This window comes from Coptis chinensis, chromosome 8 (assembly GCF_015680905.1).
Source record: "Coptis chinensis isolate HL-2020 chromosome 8, ASM1568090v1, whole genome shotgun sequence".
Lineage (NCBI taxonomy): Eukaryota > Viridiplantae > Streptophyta > Magnoliopsida > Ranunculales > Ranunculaceae > Coptis > Coptis chinensis.
Window position 1 is genome coordinate 6,761,810 of NC_141463.1, and position 10,251 is coordinate 6,772,060.

The window sequence follows — 10,251 nt, forward strand, 5'->3', positions numbered from 1 at the left end:
TTACGGATTATACATTATGCTGAGGTATGAACATTGATTGTTTATACCCCTAATAGGTATGAACAATGATTGTTCATAGCCCATGTTAGTATGAAATTGTTCACACCCCAAATAAGTATGAACAGTGATTGTTCATACTCCAATAGGTGTTCTTACTGACCATACATTACGTTGAGGTGTGAACAGTGATTGTTCACTGCACCATAACAGCTTTTTGTGACGCCATTTTGGTGTCACAAATAATTTTTGTGACGCCATTTTGGCGTCACAATTTGGCATCATTTTTTTTGTGATGCCATTTTGGCGTCACTAATTTTTGTGACGGTATTTTGGCGTCACAAATTTGTGACGACATTTTGGTGTCACTATTTTTTGTGACGGCATTTTGGCGTCACTAATCTGATTTTAGATTTTAAAAAAATTATTATTATTATTTGCTATTCATAGATATACCCATTTGCTATTCATACATATACCCCTGTAGAACTGGCCAAGACAACAAATTTAAAACAAAATTGCTCCATAAAATGCACAAGTACACCATAATTCCCATTCAAGAGTATAGCATTCATTCTATCACTGTTAAAGTTCTTTAGTCACTAGTAAACACTAAATATTTACATTTTCCAAAAGAAAAATACAATACAAAAAATACATTATATTGAGATTACAACTAGCTAGAAAGAAAATTTTGTTAGAAAATTTCCAAGTTGTTGCAGTATGAAGCACCTCCATTCTCCAAGGCAACAAACAAATGCCATATAGGTTGCCTGTTTCATTTAACAATAGAGTTTAGATATATTCACTACTAAAAAAAAACCTTTTATATAGGCTAAAAATGATATAAAAGACCTATCATATCGGTTTTTCAGTCAACTTCAAACCGATATAAATACCCACAATATAAAAAATGACTAAAACAGATAAACTAGCAAGCTATATAACTACAAAATTAAAAGGCAAGTGAATTAAATAGTTAGTGACAACATGAAAAAACATAATTAACTATTTGGAGAAACTGTTTATATATGCATAAAAACAGATAAAATAAATAAGTTGCAAAAAATAACAATATGTAAAAGAGTTGACTGATTTTATGCATTGTTACCTACGGTTCTAGCTATGTCAATAATGGTACTCAATAAAAAGGAACATGTGAAATTAGATCTGAGTAGATGTAACGCCCCAAATCCCAAACAAATATATACCTAAGATATGTGACTTTTTTTGGAAAATTTTCAGCAAAGTCTCTTCTGTATTATCGACATTTCATAAATATAAAACCTGTCATAACTTGAAAATTTAATAAGAATACATCACAACCAAATATAAAACCTCATACCTCAGTCATAAACCCAACTACTAAATGATATACCGATTCGTAGAACCAGCTACTTAACCATCTCGACCAATACTAATTAAGTCAAGTAACTAATCCTTGAATAAGAAGAGAACTACAAATATACAAACAACATCCCAAGAACCCTAATACACGTCTTAAAATCTGGGTGTGTTATATAGAATATAATGCAAGGCAACCTATTGAGCATTAATGGTTAAAACTTGAAAGCCCGACTATTTGATACAAGTCTTATAACATATGAAAACTACTTCGTAAGGACTTAAGAAGCTGCAAGTCTATAACTAAAAACAAAAATTAACTATTTGATTCTAGATGTTGTGTCCTAGGAAAGCATGCATAGAACCATTCTTTCAAAATAGTTAACAAATTTACTTCTTAAAGGAATCTTGTTTGAATCAAAGAGATTAATGTTAACACTAATTTCAGTTAACATGAAATATCAAATACATCAACACCAAAAAAGATTGCACTTAATAAACGTATTTTTATTCCTAATTGTAACAAACTAGATGCAAAAAATACCGAATCTCAAAAACCTATTTATGTACTAGTGTTAGCCTGGGATTATAGAGGGTTGATCATTCAAAAATAGATAAAATTTTATTACATCCCAACAACACTTCCCAACCAGTAAAATAATTTAGACCAAAATTAACACCCAAATCAAAATAAAGCATACGATAGCACTACATACAAGATGCGATATGGGTGTTGAACCCAAGGATATAATCACCCAATCGACACATTATTTAACAAAATAGTTTAGATAGATTTCTACCTTAAAATGTAACGAGAGATAGTTTAGTTCCGACATTGTTTATGCTAAAGACACTCATCAAGGCCTACTAAACATAAAACATGTCCTTTTTCAACCAACCCTTCCATAACACGACATTAATCAAGAACTAAAAGAGAGATAATAAGAAAAGGGGGAAATTTCAAACCCTAAAGTAAGGCCGAAACAATCAGTAGTCAACAAAGAAGCTCAAACATTCTTTAGCAAGGGACCTGATTTCCGAAACATAAGACATACTTTTTTTTCTTTTTTTCTCTTCAATTTTCATATGTAAGAGAATATAGGACTAACAATAAGTAGTCTTGGAATCAGACACCAATGAAGATACTCCAACTTAATGTAAAAAGACATGCAACATAGGAACATATATAACAAAGACCTGCCTCTTTTGATGCTCAGTAAAGAGTTTTGTGTCTTTGTTCACTTTTCTGAAGCCCTATAAACTCTGCTTAGCTTACATGGCGTTCACCTCCTATGCCCATTGGAGAAATAAGTCCACCCGTGCTCATAAATCCATTACAAGAAATCAAGAATATTTCAAATTCATATGCCTCTAGTTTATTTAGTGGTATTTGCTCAACAATAAATAGTTGTGCAAGAGCCCATGCAAGCTTAAGGACTTCCCTAAACAAAATATTTTATTCATTACCTCTAAGAAAAATAACTAATCGAAAACAGTTCAATGGTTAAAATTTGGACATTAAAATAAATAATACTGTTTTGACAAGGTTTGCCACACCAGTAGGGTCGGAAGTGATCTTTTTCGGAGGAGATTGCAAAGGAGATGGTTGTTGGGGAGAGTTGAGACTGGACTTTAGTTTTGAAGTTGCCTACATACCCAAAGATATTGCTTGGGATCAAGTTTTGATTGCGTAGTTCTGAAAAATGACGAAGGTTGGATTTTATAGGTAGGATTGGTGATAATTACTTTATCGTTCTCCAATATTCCAATCGTGGGATGAAGTTGGAGAATTGGCGGGAGAACTGTCACACGATATGAAGTTGATGGAAGTGAATCTTGAATGTGGACGAAATTGCGGAAGTTGTGGACGAAGTTGTGGAAGTTGTTTGACTCGCAAAACATGTGCGCAATTGATATTAATTTTACGTGTAGGTACGTAGGCTTTGAACATGGGCTCTAAGTGTGGGCTTTATTGTAGATAAGCTCTGAGCGTGGGCTTTTTTATAGATAAGCTCTGAGCGTGGGCTTTTGGAGCTCTGAGCATGAGCTTTATTATAGATAAGCTCTAAGCATGGGCTTTTTTATAGATAAGCTCTGAGCGTGGGCTTTTTGGGCTCTGAGCATGGGCTTTATTATAGATAAGGTCTGAGTGTGGGCTTTTTTACAGATAAGCTCTGAGCGTGGGCTTTTTGGGCTATGAGCATGGGCTTTATTATAGATAAGCTCTGAGCATGGGCTCTAAGTGTGAGTTTGTATTGAATTGGGCTTTTATTGGGCCACATTTGTGGGGGCCGTAACATCGCCCTCTTTTGTTACATGGGCAAAGCCTGTGTGGCAAAGAAGTAATTTTTTTTTGTTTTTGTTTGTTTGTTTTTTTTTTTTTGCAATTTCAATATTGGCTAGTGATGGTAGTTTGGTAAATATAACAGGATTAAAGAAAATAAAATGGTCTATTGGGCTTTGCTAATGTGCCTTTGGATTTTGTTGATCGACTTTACTTAGAGGATCAGCAAAAAAGAAATGAAAAAAATAGCACTCTTTGGCGCACAAGTTCTGAGAAGATTATTTTGAAACCAGCGGCAATTCGATCCCAGAATTCAAAATCGGGGTTCGAAAAAATAGCAGATTGTTCTGAGAAGATTGACTGAAGATGTATTCGAAAAAAATAGCAGATCGTTCGAACTTATTCAGCGGCAATTCTAAGAAGATTGACTGAAGACGTATTCAAAAAAATAGCAGATTGTTCGAACTTTTTCAGCGGCAATTAATAGGATTGGCAACTCATTCCGCGGCATACAGCGACAATTAACATGATTAAATTGGAAGATCGATATATTACGTCGTAGGTCACCTCAAAGGATCGGCAAAAACCAAAAGGTTTCTACCCATCAAGTTGATCGGCACTTCATCAAGTGGCAATTGAGTGATCGGCAAATAAAGATCTTATTCAAATATATAATTTAACCATTCAAAAAGAGATCGACACCAAACTAATTGTCAACAAAACAAACAAAACAAATAGGTCGGTTTGAGTCATTGATTGGGAATTGGATTGGCAAGTTGATTTATTGAGTAACAATTATTCAAACTCTGATCAGCACGTTCAAACAAACTGATCGGTTTGGATATTATCCCTCGGTTTATGAATGTGTTGTTCAAAGTTCAAAGTTCGAACCCAGCAAGTTATTCACTATTTCTGAATAATGTCCAAAGTAATCCGTCGAACCCAGCAATTAAGTTTGAAGATTGCATAATGTCAAAGCAAGTTCGAACCCAGCAAGTTATCCGTCAGTTTGAGTTATTCACTATTCAAAGTTTGAAGTTTTTGAAAGTTTGAAGGATCGGTTTCAAATTTGGTATGAAGGATTTGTTGAAGAAATGTCATTGCATGGATCTCCCTCCACACCACAGCATCTTCAGTACCATGTGGAAAGCTGAAAAACAACTTCAAGCTGAAGTCCAGTGACGGATTGGTGTTCAAAATGGGAGGGTGTTCTTGAGTTCACTGCCTGCCATGAAGGTGCCAGAAGCACACTGGAAGGCCGGAAGGATGCCTTTTTCTGGGGCGGAAGCTACCGAAACGAAAATAAAATTTGTGAAGGTAGAAGGGACTCAAGGTTGAGTTCGAAGAAATGCATGGGGTAGATGAACAAAAGTGGTAGTGGTAACTCCTATGCCATTCATAGCTACATCAGTTCAAAGTGCAAACCCATCAAAGTAGAAGGCCGGATAGTTGTGGTTTCCAAAATCCGTTAGGAATTGGGTATTCACATTAGATCGATATCTTTGATCGGCAAACAAGGCCATAAAGTAGGTCGGGTTTTTGAATGTATTGTTGGTCGGCAACTTGAAGTGGTCGGTCAAGTTTTGAATAAATTTTTTCTAAGTTTAACAATACTAATCGGATGTGGAGAAAGATTTTAATATATAAGTGGCTCAAAGTGTTACATATACTAGATTAGGCTTGCCTCCAAGACCAGCTTCTGCAAAGCTCAGAACTTCTTCAAAAAATTTGCTTCCACAGCGAACCTGTTGTTGGCACCAATGCTGGTGCAACAACTTCTGTCGATGGCACCATTGCTGGTGTGTTGAGTTTAGTATCAACTGTTGTTTGCACTAATGCTGGATTGTCGACTTCTGCGACACCAATGTAGGTGTGTCAATAGAAATATCAACGATTGTTGGTACAAATTCTGAAGCGTCTACTATTGTTGGCACTAATGCTGAAGAGTCAACTTTTGCTGAGGGCACCAATGCTGGTGTGTCAACAGAACTGTTAACTGTGGTCAGCACCAACACCATTGTTGGCTCAACTGTACCTTCTTCATTGCAGCCAAGGATGAGCGGCAATTCTGCAACGCCTGTGCTCATCACTCTAGACATGCAAGCCTTGACAATTGAAGGTTAGATGTTGAATAGTGATTTTTGTTGTATTTACTTATTATTATATATATTATTTTAAATTATTTTGTCTAATATTTCAGATCCAAAGTTATTGTGTTTGGATTATCAACGAAGTGTAGATTTTGTAAAAGTCGTTAATATGTTGAATTCAAAGCTTACAAAGTTAAGTGTGTGTGTGTGTGTGTGTGTGTGTGTGTGTGTGTGTGTGTGTGTGTGTGTGTGTGTGTGTGTGTGTGTTTTGGAATTTCATTTATTTGGTTGCTAAAAAAATTATAGTAACACATTATTTTTTATTTTCTTAGGCGTCGAAGCTTGGGGATTGTGCTAAAGAAATTTTAGAAGCAAAAGAAAATTATAATATTAAAACTAGTGAATATACGAGATTGGGAAATATTTAGAAAGAAAGAGAACTCATCTTTTAGGAGAATGAACGTATGAGAGGAGTACTTATGAGAAATGAAGTAGTTTTGCACGACTATGAGATGAAAATGAATATTATGAAAGCTAAATTGTCTAAACAGAATCAAAAAATTGTTATTCTTAGAGAGCAGAAAGTTTTGAGTGATGAAGTTGAGATAATAAAATGTGAGAAATTAGAATTGTCTAAACGAGTTTGCGAGGCTGAGGAGATTAGAGGAGACTACAAGGTACTATTGGAAGAGAATGTATTTTTGAATAAGGAGTTAGATGAATATCATGAGAAGGTGGAATATTTTAGGGTTGGGTGTGAAGAGAAGCATGATATGATTGAGAAGCATGCAGTTGAAACTAAGAAATCTGGGGTGTTGTTGCGTGAAACATTGGCAAGTGTTGGACTTTGGAAATCGAGAGATTCTGAGAAACGGGAAAAATTGCAACAGCTGTCAGATTATTATACTATGTGCTATAGGAAGTTGGAAGATGTATCACCATCGGATCTAAAAGGTGTTCCAGTTCCAGTGGAGGATAGCATTATGCCGCAACTTCTTGAGTGAAGTTTTTGTTTTTTATTGTTAGGATGATGTGAGGTTAGGTTACGGTTTTTTCTTTCTCGATTATGTTTATTTTTGCACAGTCTCATGATATTTAGATTTTATTTGTTTTTTATTAGATTGGTAATCAGAATAGATCGAAATATAAGGGGTCGGTCAAAAATATATAAGAGTTAGAAATTTTGCCTTGAGGTAGGTCGACAAAATAGATATAAGAATTAAGGATAACATAATTGGGGTGTCGTAGCCCCCATAATGTATTGATAACGTAATTAAATATGGGGTGTCGCCGCCCCCATAATATAATGATAACGTAATGAAATTTGGGGTGTTGTCGCCCCCATAATATAATGATAACGTAATGAAATTTGGGGTGTTGTCGCCCCCAAAGTGTAATGATAACATAATAAAATTTGGGGTGTCACCGTCCCCATAGTGTAATGATAATGAAAGTTGAGGTGACGCCCCCAAATTATAATGATCATATATTGAAAGTTGGGGTGACGCTACCCCCATAGTGTAATGATAACATAATGAAATTTGGGGTGTCACCGCCCCCATAGGGTAATGATAATGAAAGTTTAGGTGACGCCCCCAAATTGTAACGATTATATATTGAAAGTTGGGGTCGCTGCCCCCATAGTGTAATGATAACATAATGAAATTTGGGGTGTCACCGCCCCCATAGTGTAATGATAATAAAAGTTGAGGTGATGCCCCCAGATTGTAATGATTATATATTGAAAGTTGAGGTAACGCCGTACCCATAGTGTAATGATAATAAAATTTGGGATATTTGATCTCTATTAAAACGAAAGATGGATCGAATTTTATTGAATTATGAAATGATTACAATGAATGAAAAATAAACATTCAACGATAAAACTTTTTCAAATGAAAAGCATTCCATAGCTTGGCAAATTTTTCTCCATTGATTCGATGAAGGAAATAAGACCCTTTAGATGTTGGCCTATCAATGATGAACGGTCCTTCCCAATTCTCTGACAGCTTCCCAGATTCAATGAGCTTCTATTTTCGGCTAAGTACCCAATCTTCTGGTTCAAAACTTTTGAGGCAAAGCTTTCTATCATATTTGCGTTTCATGTCTGCCTGATATTTTATTAGACATTGTAAAGCTTCTTCTCGAGTTTTATCAATTGAGTCTGCCACCAAAGTTAGAGCAGCATCATTGTTTCTAGTTTGTACTGCTTCTATTCTTGTAGTTGGTGCAATTAATTTTGTCGGAAGGACAGCATCCATGCCATAAGCTAGGTTGAAAGGGGAAAGAATGCTTTGGAGTGGTGCGATAATCCCAAAGCACTGCTAGCAACTTTTTAACCCAATTTCCTTTTGCTTCATGAAGCTTCTTCTTCAAAGTCGAGAGAATCATCTTATTGGTTGCTTCTGCTTGTCCATTTGCTTGTGGATAATATGGTGCGGAGAAATTATGGTGAATTTTTAGTGAGGTGCAAAATTTGTGAATTTCTTCTGCATCAAATTGTTTACCATTATCAGAGACGATGTTAGATGGAATTCCAAAGCAACAAACAATGTCTTTCCATAAGAAATGTCGTACATCTGTTGCTGAGATGTTGACAAGCGGCTGAGTTTCTACCCATTTAGTGAAATAATCAGTCGCAACTAATAAAAATCGTACACTTCAAGGAGCCTTTGGTAGGGGTCCCACAATATCCAAGCCCCATTTCGTAAAAGGCCAAGGGCTTAGAATTAGGTGGAGTTTCGTTGCTGGAAGTTTGCCCATATTTGCATGTTTTTGACACGGTATGCATTTTTGGGCAAATTCCGCTGAGTGTCTTTGCATGCTAGGCCACCAGTATCCTTGAGTCATGGCTTTATGTGGAAGACTACGTCCCCCATAATGGTTTCCACAAAATCCGGAGTGTATCTCTTCGAGAACTAGATGACCTTGATCTTTGCAAAGACATCTGAGAAGAGGACTGAAATTGTTTGCCTTCCTATAAAGTAGGAGCTTGCCTTTAAAATTTGGAATTATGACAAATTTTCAGGCATCTCTTTTAATTTTGTAGGAAAGTGACGAATCCTGAGGTAGAGTCCCATATTGCAGAAATTCTAAATAAGCATGTCTCCAATCATCTGGTAAAGAATCACCGTCGATAGATTGGAGATCCAAATGTGGTACTTCTGGAGAATTATCTGCTTCATTGGACTCATCTTCCATATCAACATTGCTTTGGTCGGCATCATGTGTGAGTGGAGAATCACTCTCAACACGATGATCAACCAAATCTTGATGGTCGGCTAAATCTTCTTGAGCTGCTTCCTCTGAATGAGATTATGAACTTGTGCCGGCCGATTGAGCTAGCTCTTCTCTCTTTCTTTTCCTTGTTGTCACTACACCAGAAATGACTGAAAACGACGGTTAAATCCGTCCTAAATCGAGATTTGCTACGAGAAATAGTGTCCCAGAGTCCGTCGCGAATAGCCCTGTCGTTAATATTAACGACGGAAAAAAAACGTGATAAATTGAATTAGAATTGCGACGGCTATGAGACAGTATATGCTGTCGTTAAGTTTAAGACACTAGAAACCGTTGTAAATTACCTTTCCACCATAGCTACACATTCTCAAAATTGGGACATGCATTTCCGTCGCATTTTGTTTTTAGGAGTCAATTAACGACATTGTTCCCCGACGTATTAGTTTAAATCTATTTTTTTTAATAATTTTTTTTTCGAATCTATTTTTTCCTAGACACCTGCTGATAATTGTTATCTAATTTGAGATTTCTCAAATTTTAAAATCAATTACACAAAAGCTACGTACTAAAACAACACATTTCAAAAATTAATATATATAATCCATTGATAATAATTTCCAAAATTTACAATATTTTCAAACTTTTGGTTACCAACAACTAAGCTTTTAACGTATCCAAGGCAGAATAAAAACATAATAAAAAAAACAATTTGAAATTTGAAATTTCTATCTTCGTCACCTTTGCACATTTTGTTCTTTCATGTGAATCACACCTTTCGTGAGGGTAAATAGCCTTGAGAGTTTTCTAAAGATAAAACCAACTGGTAGCCCAAACATAGGCAAACAACGTTAACGCGGCAGGAGCATTATCAGTTCAGCGCCACTCCACACAAAGAAATGTAGCTAATTGCTTACCGCCTAAGCAAAGACATTGTCACTGAAGTAAGCACTGCTTCACAACACTAAGCTAATATATACGAGTCTCCCAGCCTTAATAACACTTGCAACATAGAGTAAGCTTCCAACCTTAAATATGAAAAAAACACTCCTTAAAAGAAACATTTATCCGCCTTAACACATGATAAAGCAAAAATTCTCTCTACAAATGGAGTTATATACTTGTATCAAGTGCATGCAATCCAAAAAATCATTATAAATCATGTAGTTTGAAACCTCCATCATGCACCTCATAATCAGTAGACCACATTTCTACATTAGCAAAAAACATAGAGTATACATATACCTCTAGCTAATTAAATTCAAGGAATCGCTAGCCATACGACTTACTTGGAAATAA